The sequence below is a fragment of the Oreochromis aureus genome, linkage group 3, assembly GCF_013358895.1.
Source record: "Oreochromis aureus strain Israel breed Guangdong linkage group 3, ZZ_aureus, whole genome shotgun sequence".
NCBI classification, from domain to species: domain Eukaryota; kingdom Metazoa; phylum Chordata; class Actinopteri; order Cichliformes; family Cichlidae; genus Oreochromis; species Oreochromis aureus.
Window position 1 is genome coordinate 990,334 of NC_052944.1, and position 9,867 is coordinate 1,000,200.

The following is a 9,867-nucleotide window of genomic DNA, read 5'->3' on the forward strand; positions in this document are numbered from 1 at the left end:
AGACATGACATTTGAAACAACAATTAAAGCAAAGGTACAGCAGCGTGAAGCAACTGCTTTACATATACTGGGAGCCTCAGGTTTGTGTTATAGCACAAAGAAATCACTTGTATTTAAATATTCATTGTCAATCACTAATTTTACTATATTTGTAACAGTGTTGGAGGCAGAAAACAATTGTGCCATGTGTTCAACTCCAAAACCACCTTTTCAGGGCCTTCAATCACCACATGGGTGAGACAGATTTGTAATTGGGATATTATTTAACAAAATCTATTGTGTACAGTTGCTTTTGTTATTTGGTTTTTGTTTTGAGGAAGAGGGGAAATATAGCCTTAACTTGCATGTAATTGTTTTTGGCTTGGTGTGTTAGTTATTTTGAATATTTGATAAGGAAAAAAATATGCAATACATACTAATGGCAGATTAATAAAGATATTCATGTTAAATCACGTGATTAAAGAATTTATTCTATTTTTGGTTTGTTGAACATTCCCAGATCCAGTGTGACAGCTGTTCAAGGTGGTTTCACACACAGTGGCTGCAGATGAACACTGAGCTGTTTCAGAAGGCAGAGGCTGCAGAATGGGAGTGCGCTCTCTGTGGAAAATAAATACTCACATTTATTTTGTAAAATGTATATAAGGTTGAATAATGTCATGTAAATTCTTATTTGTATTGATAGAAACTAAGGAACAGATGTAAATTGTTCTGATACATTTTGTATGTGTACATATGCAGGTTATGTATTTCAGAAATGTAAGTAGAGCTCGTTCGTTTAGATTTTGTTTGCATTCTTTTTCATTTTAATACCTTTTGTAAAAAAATGACACTAAATTTAGAAAATAATGTGATTCTGGCAGTTTGGGTTTGTGACCCTTTCTGCATTGGTTTTGGTGTTGAGTCAGATTACTATTGATCAATGTATGTAATTCTTGTTTTTGCTGTTATTAGTTAGTAGTTTTAATTTGGCGATACTTTGTTCTTCTAATTCTCCCTGACAGCTCATAGTTGCTCAGTCTTTACTGCTTTGTTTACATGGATCCTTTCGTGTCACCATTACGTTCCAGTCGCCCTCGTTTGTTAGTGTGAGGTATACGTTCGTCATGTTTCCTGTTTGAAGAGTCTGTTTCCTTTCTCATGTTCAAGTCTTGGGTGTACCCCTTCATATTTGATCTCATACTGCTGGGCGCCATCATGTTCAGGTCTGTAGTAGTGTTGTCATAGTCACAGTAATATTCATAGCAGTCGTAGTTTAGTCTCGCCCATTTCAGGATTAATTACAGTTATTGTATGTTCAAGTTTCTTCCATCAGCCACAATAAAGGGCTCTCTTTGAGTTCATCACAGTTTTGTTGTCCTCTGTGTCCTGCTCTTTAGTCTGCTTTTAAATGACATCATCTCACCCACTGTATAGTAAGTAAAACATATTCCATAAACTCTTTGTTGTGGACGTCGGTCCGAGGTCAGCGGTCAGGACCGGTGGAGTGACCGCAGGCCTGGTTGTTCCTGCTGAATCCCGTCCTCGTGCTCAGAGTGTTTCCAGGACCGAGCCTTTGATATGTGAAAGCAGAAACTCGGCCTGCGTCCCCACACCACGCAACAAGCAGCAGCGTGGCACCCACACATTAAATACATTCATTCCCATCTTCAATAAGCATGAAGCAATAATCCTGAGGACAAAGAAACTCCGGAGGACTGATGAGTGCAAATATAAATGAATGCAAAAAGCATGAATTTTAAAGGTGGGCAAACTTTCTGCAGACTTTGGGAGAAGTAGGTTTGGTGATCAGGCAGGCGTGCAGTCCTAACAAAGCTGTCTGCATGGTGCTGCTGAGAGCGGAGGAACTCCTCGCTGAGTCCATGTGAGTTTGTTTGAACTGTCGGCCGCTTCGCTCTCACCTTGACTCACGCTGTGAGCTGGAGAGTTTTCACTCTCCGGCTCCTTTCTGCCTGGCGGATCAAGGCCCCCGACGTTCCTCCCATCAATCGCTTCCTCCCGCGTTCAGAGCGGAAGAATTTATCCAAAACATATTAGTAGAGTTTCCAACCGTCCCGTAAAAAACGGAATCGTCTCGTATTCAGAGAAAATATTACGCGTTTCGTGTTGAGCTGAAAAGGAACAGTTTGTCCCGGACTTAAGCTACAATAGAAAAAAGACACAAAGCTGCAGTTATTCTGTGTCTTTGCTGCACAGCTGCCTCTTCTTCTCTCATTCTCCCCCCTCCCTCTCCTGTTTCTACTTCAATCATGAAACTGATCAATGATCAGCTGATCGGCTTTTCTCTCTTGTTTGTTTATCGCCCACTTTGCGCCAGGAAGAGGAAACCAGCGGATGTCGCACTAAACAACAGCAGCACGTTTGATCAGCTGTTGTTAGAATGTATTTAATATTACTTTCTAGTATCAGCTGATGTTTGCTGGAGCCACAGCTGTAAAGCTGCTGGTCATGATGTCGGTTTGGATATGTGGTGAGAGGCATTAACAGGGAGAGGGGGGCACAAAGAAACACTTTTCTTTCTCATTCTCATTTAAAATGTCTCACTTTTAAAAAATAATGATCTGAATCTTACAACAAACGATTGATAGATTGATACATATATACCATCAAGACAGTGAACATCACTGTCACAACAGCGTTTGTTTTCATTCAAAGGCTTTATGATGTTTCCTATAATGGTGGGCCGGTCCAGCCGTGTATGCAGCTCATCTGCAGTCTGCTGTTTCCTACATCTTCCTATTCAGAAGGCAGAATTTCAGAGTTCTGAGTACAATCAAAGCACCACGACTGCAGTTTTTGTGTTGGATGTAAAAAGCGCACATGACGCTGTGACGTAGGCTAGAATCATGGCGGCGGTCGACGACGGTCCAGGCGTGGGATTTCTCTCGTGGAAATGTGCACATTATCTTTTCCTTTCTGTTGGTAGGTGGCTCAGTGCACTGTGGCAAGTAAGCAAGCTAGAAGACTCTGGCTGGGTATCCAGTTACAGAAGCAACACATTAACAAGAGAAGTCTGAGTAAAACCAAAGTTACTTTCCCTAGTAACTAGTTACTTTGAAAGTAACGAGTAACTTGAAGTAACTGAGTTACTTTTGATAGAAGTAACTGGTAATGTAACTAAGTTACTAATTTAAAGTAAGTTACCCAACACTGGTGCTCAGTGTCTGATCTCAGGCTGGTTCTGCTTGGGAAGACTGGAGAAGGAAAGAGTTCCAGTGGAAACAGCATACTGGGAAGAGATGCCTTCAGAGAAATCTCCAGTCACTCATCATCAGGTAAGAGACACACAGAGTTTTTAATGGGGAGCAGCAGTAGGAATTCCTTACCTGTTACTTGTTTTAGCGAGGACTCTGTAGGTGTGTAAAACGGGACACCATTTCTGTGCAGTTCATATCTGATCTAAATTAAGATGAGGTGATATATGTTTTCTCCTCTTCAGTGGCTGCTGAATGCTCCAAGCAGCAGGAAAGGGTGGTGAAGAAGATGGTCTCTGTGGTCGACACTCCCGGCCTCTTTGACACGTTCCTGCCTGAAGACGTTGTGAAGAGGAGATCTCCAAATGCATCAACATGTCGGCCCCGGGGCCCACGCCATCCTGCTGGTCATCAAGGTTGGACGCTTCACAGCAGAGGAAAGAGACGCTGTGAAGAAGGTGGAGGAGATCTTTGGAGAGGGTGCCTGGAGGTACACCATCATCCTCTTCACTCACGGAGATGTAGTTGAGTCAGACTTGGATGAGACCTTGGAGGAGGCAGGAGCTGAGCTGCAGGAGGTCCTGCAGAAGGCTGGAAACAGATACCACGTCTTCAACAACCTCAAAACCAACGACCGCCGCCAAGTCCTGAATCTGCTGGAGAAGGTGGATAAGATGGTGGCCGACAACGGAGGAGAGTTTTACTCCAACTACACCTACCTGGAAGTTGAGGAAATGCTAAAGAGGAGAGAGTCGGAGCTCAGAGAGTTCTTCAAGAAGAAGCTGATGGAGGCTCAGGAGGAGAAACAGCAGGTGGAGGAACGGATGAGGTCTGAGCTGGAGGAGTTGAGGCGGTATTACCACATGTTAGAGAGCGGAGTCGGTCAGGTCGTGGAGCAGGTGGCCAAAGACGACTCCTTAGATGAAATCCTCACCAATTTCCACCACACCCTGAAACTGAACGGAGCTGTTTCTGACTCTTGTACAGAGCTGCACCATCAGTTATGTAGCTCTGTTCTTCACATGGACCAACATATGGAACAGACTCTTTACAACTACATGCATGTATTTATTACTACGTTTCTGCAGCAATTTATGTGATTTTACCAGGATCATTTTCTGTAAGCTCGGTGTACTTTATGTTTCTAAAGTTTCACACTGAAAGTTCTCACAGAGTGATGGACTTTCTTTCTGATCACAGATCAAAGAGCTAAAGTGCTCCACCTGAAGCAGTTCAGATTCTGAGCAAACTAAAGAATTAGAAGCTCCATCAACTTTTAGAAGTCATGGATTTTCTCTACTGCAGCTGAAGGCGGATGTTTTCCCAGTGAATTGGTGAGATCTTCAGCATTCATGAGCTGGAAATTTGTCCTGGAACGGCTGATGTGTTTGCAGCAGCTGAATGAAACACAGGTTAACTGCAGTTCTGAATGTTGTTTCAAACTCTGATTCTGCCTTTAAATTAACTAAAAAACATGTTTTTAGTCCAAAGATCAGCAGTTATGCTAATGTGCCTTAGTAGCTACCATCAATTACACAAAATCAGTAATAACAAAGTTTATAGAGGTTTAAAGAAGCAGCCACACATTATGACAGGATGCTGTTTACCCTGTTCACAAACTTTAGGTGGTTAACATTTTTATCCTTATGTTGGACGTGGAAAAAAAACCCTTCTCTTTCTCACCTGCTGAATCATCAAAGAAGTGAAGAGCGCCACCTGCTGTCCAGTCTGTGCCACGCAGTCAGGGTCGCTACATGAAGCGAGTGAAATAATAACCACACAACCCTGTAACCACCTATCTGACAAAGCTGTTGTCTGTAAAAGTAACGTTAAACTAAATGTTAGAGCAAATGAAACCTGAAAGCAGCTGAGGAATGCTGTGACTGTTATACTGCCCCCATCTGGTCAGGCTGAACTACAACACTATTCTCTGTAATCTTCATCGAGCAGGCTGTTCAAAAACAAGAGTCATGAAGTGTTTAATAGTCCTCAGATTTGTGATTGCTGGTTATTAAACAGTTTCCTGAAAGAAAGGCAACAATGTTATTGATTATTGATTGAATAGCCCACTGTTGCCAGGAAGAAGGATCATATGAGGACAAACAGCAGAGCCAAAGGAAAGAGATCATCTCTCACTCATGGCTGTACTCCACTTTAACACCACCAGGGGGTGCTGTAAGCAGCCTGTTCTACAGGGGCTTGGTCTACAGGGGAAAGTAGCTGTGGCCAAAGCCCTGGCTCCACACATCAGGATCCAAAACCAAGACTGAACAGTCACCATCACCTGGAGAATGTCACAGCCTGGTGTCAACACAGGTAATGGAGACATTTCATTGGCCACACCCACATCAACAGGCGCAATAACAGGACTAATGGTTTGGAAAAGACAAGTGGTGGTGACAGTGGACTCATCTCTGTGCTTGTCCTGCTAGACCTCAGTGCAGTAGAAAGAAAGTGGTGGATCTATGTTTCTGAGTGTGGGGCCATCAAGAGGCCACAGTATTCATAGAGGGGCCAAGTATTACTCCAACAGCACGTACAACGCTCCTTCTAACTGCTGTTTCCTTCTTATTTCTTTGTATACATGCAGCTCACACTCGACTGTGACTCCTGACCGTGTTTATGGGCCAAATGTTTTGTTCTTTACATCGTCTTTCTTCTATATAATTGTTAAACATTTAATAAATATGTCTAAATATGTCTTCTGCAGGTAAACAGTGAAACTTACAGCACTAAATGCACAGATAGCCAGGCGTTTCACATTTTGGTACCATCTGCCAGTTTTAATTTCTTAGGTATTGAAGAGCAGAAATGATTTAATTTTATTTACATGCTTAAAAATGTTTGCTTTTGAATATTATTTGAAGGATTACCCACTCAGGCACTGTGGGCCTGTTTCCCTTTGCATAACCGAGTGTTGGAAACGTGCCTTTTCTCTTTAAACTCTGAGGGGCTGTAACTTTGGCTTCTATTGGCAGATTTGCATGATTGACCCTCTTTTTAAAATAATTGTAGCCAAGAGAATCAAGTTAACATCACTGTTTTTACGTCAGGTCCACCAATCAGAAGCTGCAGAGCAAAAAATACACGTAACCATAAATTTACAACACTCACCCTGGTCCAATCAAATGTCTGTAGCCGGGCAAAATTTGTGATTTTCAACGGGAAACGGCTCTGAGGCATTGTGGGAGATCGAGTGAGGAAGGGAAAGTTCTGGAGTCCCGACTGGATGTTCACACGTTGGAAGGAGTGAATTTTACGTTATATTTTATTGAACGCTGTGCATATTTGTGGTCTGCTGTTTCAGCTGGTTCCATGAATTTTGGTCGGAGCGTGATGAAACTCGCAGTTTTGGAATCTGTGAGATCTCAGCTTTTAAACAATGTTTTGCTGCTGCAGTTTTGCACTAACGAGGCTGCGTTGTGTTTGTTGTGAAATGACGTAACGGCTCCTAACTGTTTGTTGTTCTTGCTGTATTTGGTGGTTGCAGAAATGGTTTAAAGGAGCTTTTAGCTGAGATTCAGTTTTTTTAGGTACCACACGCGCCGGGACTTATATTACAAAGCTCGTGTTACAGTCGATTAAACTGGATCTCTGCACCGATACTGGGAGCACTGGGGCCCATTTAATGTTTGTCAGACTTCAGCTACATGACAGCTGTGGGTAAATACAGATTTATGACATACCAACAAACTTCTCAAAATGTCGACTCTAACCAGTTGTTGAAAAGCTTTCATTGCAGGAGGTTCAAATCTTCTTCTGTAAGATTTCACACTGGAAATTCCTATTTTCTCATTAGCACCACTAGTGTTGGGACTTGGATTTGAATCTGATGAGCACTCCCGCAAAGGACAGATGAGTGACAGCACAGGGGCACTTTCAGGGGCCAATCAAATTTCAGCTGGGACCAGTGCCCTGTGGCGCCACCCTGGAACCACTCCTGGCACCATCATACCCCCACAATGGTCATTGAACTCATCTGGTCAGCACACAGATGCAGTCGTTTCTAACTGTGGTTAAGGCGGGAGAAGGCGCTGCACTCTTCTCCTAAATTAGACCATTCAGACAGGATCACGTCACACGAGCTGATAAGGAGAAGCCAAAACTGGAAGCCACGACTTTGTTGAGGGTGTTTTTTGCAAAGGTCTTTCTACAAATTCAAGTTTTCAAACTGCTTCAACATCTCACTCTGTGTATTCGTGTGTCTCTGAGCTTGATGCAGGATCATCATTAAAATGGTGGGAAAATGAGCATGATTGCAACGACCACGGCACAATGGATCAAGTTACAAACATTAAGCGATACTGACCAACGCACCACAACGACTGTGTGGCACGACACAGGATGTGATGTCACAACTGGTGCGAGACTTGCTGGCCTGCTCCTATGAGGGTTGTTTTCCGGGGATGGCTTGTTCCTCTTAGTTGCGCGGTCGCGGTTCCCCAGGTGTCGGGTGGTTCTTGGGGTCCAGGGTCCCGTCTTTGGCTTTCTCTGAAGTGGCCGGCCTCTGCAGCGATTGGCTGGCCGCTGCACTGGACCGCTAGTACTCCTTCCCCTGGCTGTGGGAGCTCCATCTGTGGCAGCAGGTGGAGACCCATTGTGTACATCTGCTTCACCCTCGACTTTTCCCCCACCACCCTTCTTTTCTGTCCCTTTTCTTTCTTCTATTCCTCTGCTTTCTTCTATCTGTCACTGATGTGGCCTTCACCCTGTCCACGCTATAACATCCACACAGGGGGCTAACGGCATTCTGGCCAGACTGGAGCTCTTAGTGGTAAATCCTGTGGTTTATGCATTTATATGACACATTTAGACCAGAAACACTGGATCTTTCTTAGGCGCACATAATGATTTTAACTGTCTAAAACTGAACGTCAAAGCTCTTCAGAGGTGACAACAACAAACAGATCCTGATCTGTTCCACTGCACAGGTGGACTCCAGTCCAGACCTGGTCTACAGATCTGGTCCAGAGTCATGTTGCTATCGGGGCTGTGTGACAGTATATGCTGCTCTTCTTCACTGCAGTCATCACATGGTTCTGTAATCAGCACAAACACAACCTGAACATCATCCACTGGATTTAGAAGATTCACAGTATTTTTATTATGAACTATGTGATTTTGTATCTGTTGTCACTGTTTTCAACTCAAAACGTGATCGTTTATTTTCTAGTTTTTGGTCTTTGTTTGTTTGTTTTCTGTCCCATTTGGTTCTTTAGCCATCAGAATTGTTGTCTGAAGACCAACAAGGAGACCCAATGGATTTACTTTGCCTAATAGATCATCACGGCCGTTTTGGTCCATTTGATCGACCTTTGTTGTTATTATTTATTTTATTTTCAGTTGTTACAGACGGGACTTTTCTATCTGTATGTGCTAGAAGAGAGGAAGCTGCTAGTTGGTAAACAAGTTTATCATCACTTCTGACAGTCACACACACACACACACACACACACATATATATATATATATATATATATATATATATATATATATATATATATACATACATATATATATATCACTGAAACTTGAACCTTTATTGAAGCTCCATATTTGACACAAAGTCTTCGGAGGACCTGGCCCACATAGTCCATGAAATGATACACAGCCTTTAACTCATGCTGATCCAGTCTGAGCAGTCAGACTGCATATTTCAAAAGCTAAGACATCACCACACGCAGAGCTGAGCCCCTCCCACCTGTGCTGCTTCAGGTGGAGTCCCGCCTCCTTCCAGGAAGCAGCTCACCTGTATGTCAGTGTTTGGTGTCCAGTTGTGGAGTGGAGCTTGTTGTTGGTGAAGAAACTGTAAGTTTGCTTTGTTTCCTCCTTTAACAGTTTGTCTTTAGGAACTTTACTGTTTGTTTTTGCTTTGTCAGGTGTGAGATGTTTAGCTCTTGTGTTTGAAGACAAATTGATATTATTATGGATTATTAAATGACTTGATCCACACTGGTTATCAGTCTGTAACTCTGCACTCAAACATTTGTTACTGTGATGAAAAGCTTAAATCTATTTCTATACAACCTCAGACCCATCAGACACATAGTTTGTACTTTGTGTTCTTAATCACTGGATTTGAGTTTGAGGTTTTGTCTTTTATTGTTTGAAGCTTTTAATCATTGTTCTCTTGTGCTTTCCAATAGTCTTGTGTTAAATACACTTAATGTTTCAGATAATTAAATACATAAAATATTATACAAAGATAACACAAGTTAACACAAAATACAGTTTCTAAATGAAGGTGTTTATTATTGAGAGGGGAAGAGAGCCAAACCTCCATAGCCCCTTTTCATACCTCTGTGACATTAAGATGACTAAATAGCTTAAATGGTACATGTTAAATCTTTGTTGGTTGTTATTCATAGCAAATCAGGATTTTTACATCAGGCTAAAGCCTCACAAATTAAAACACATTTATACATCTCTCCCCACAGCTAAACAATTTGTGAGGTGTAAATCTATTTCAAATCAATTTAACTGTTCAAAGAAAAAAAAGTTGTTTTTTGTTTGTTATTTTTTTGTGATTTCAGTTTCTGAAATCAGTACCGATTATCTGATACCATCATATCCAAGTCCTTATATATCAGACATTCAGTGAGCTGAGACTGTTGGAACTATTTAGAAAGATCTGAACCACTTTAACAAGCATCAGGTGGTTGTGTTCAGGAGA

The 9,867-nt window shown here is 42.2% G+C and overlaps 1 pseudogene; it reads left to right on the plus strand.

Moving 5' to 3' along the window:
- Positions 1–1,731: 1,731 nt before the first annotated feature.
- Positions 1,732–7,738, plus strand: LOC120438847 (annotated as a pseudogene).
- Positions 7,739–9,867: the final 2,129 nt, after the last annotated feature.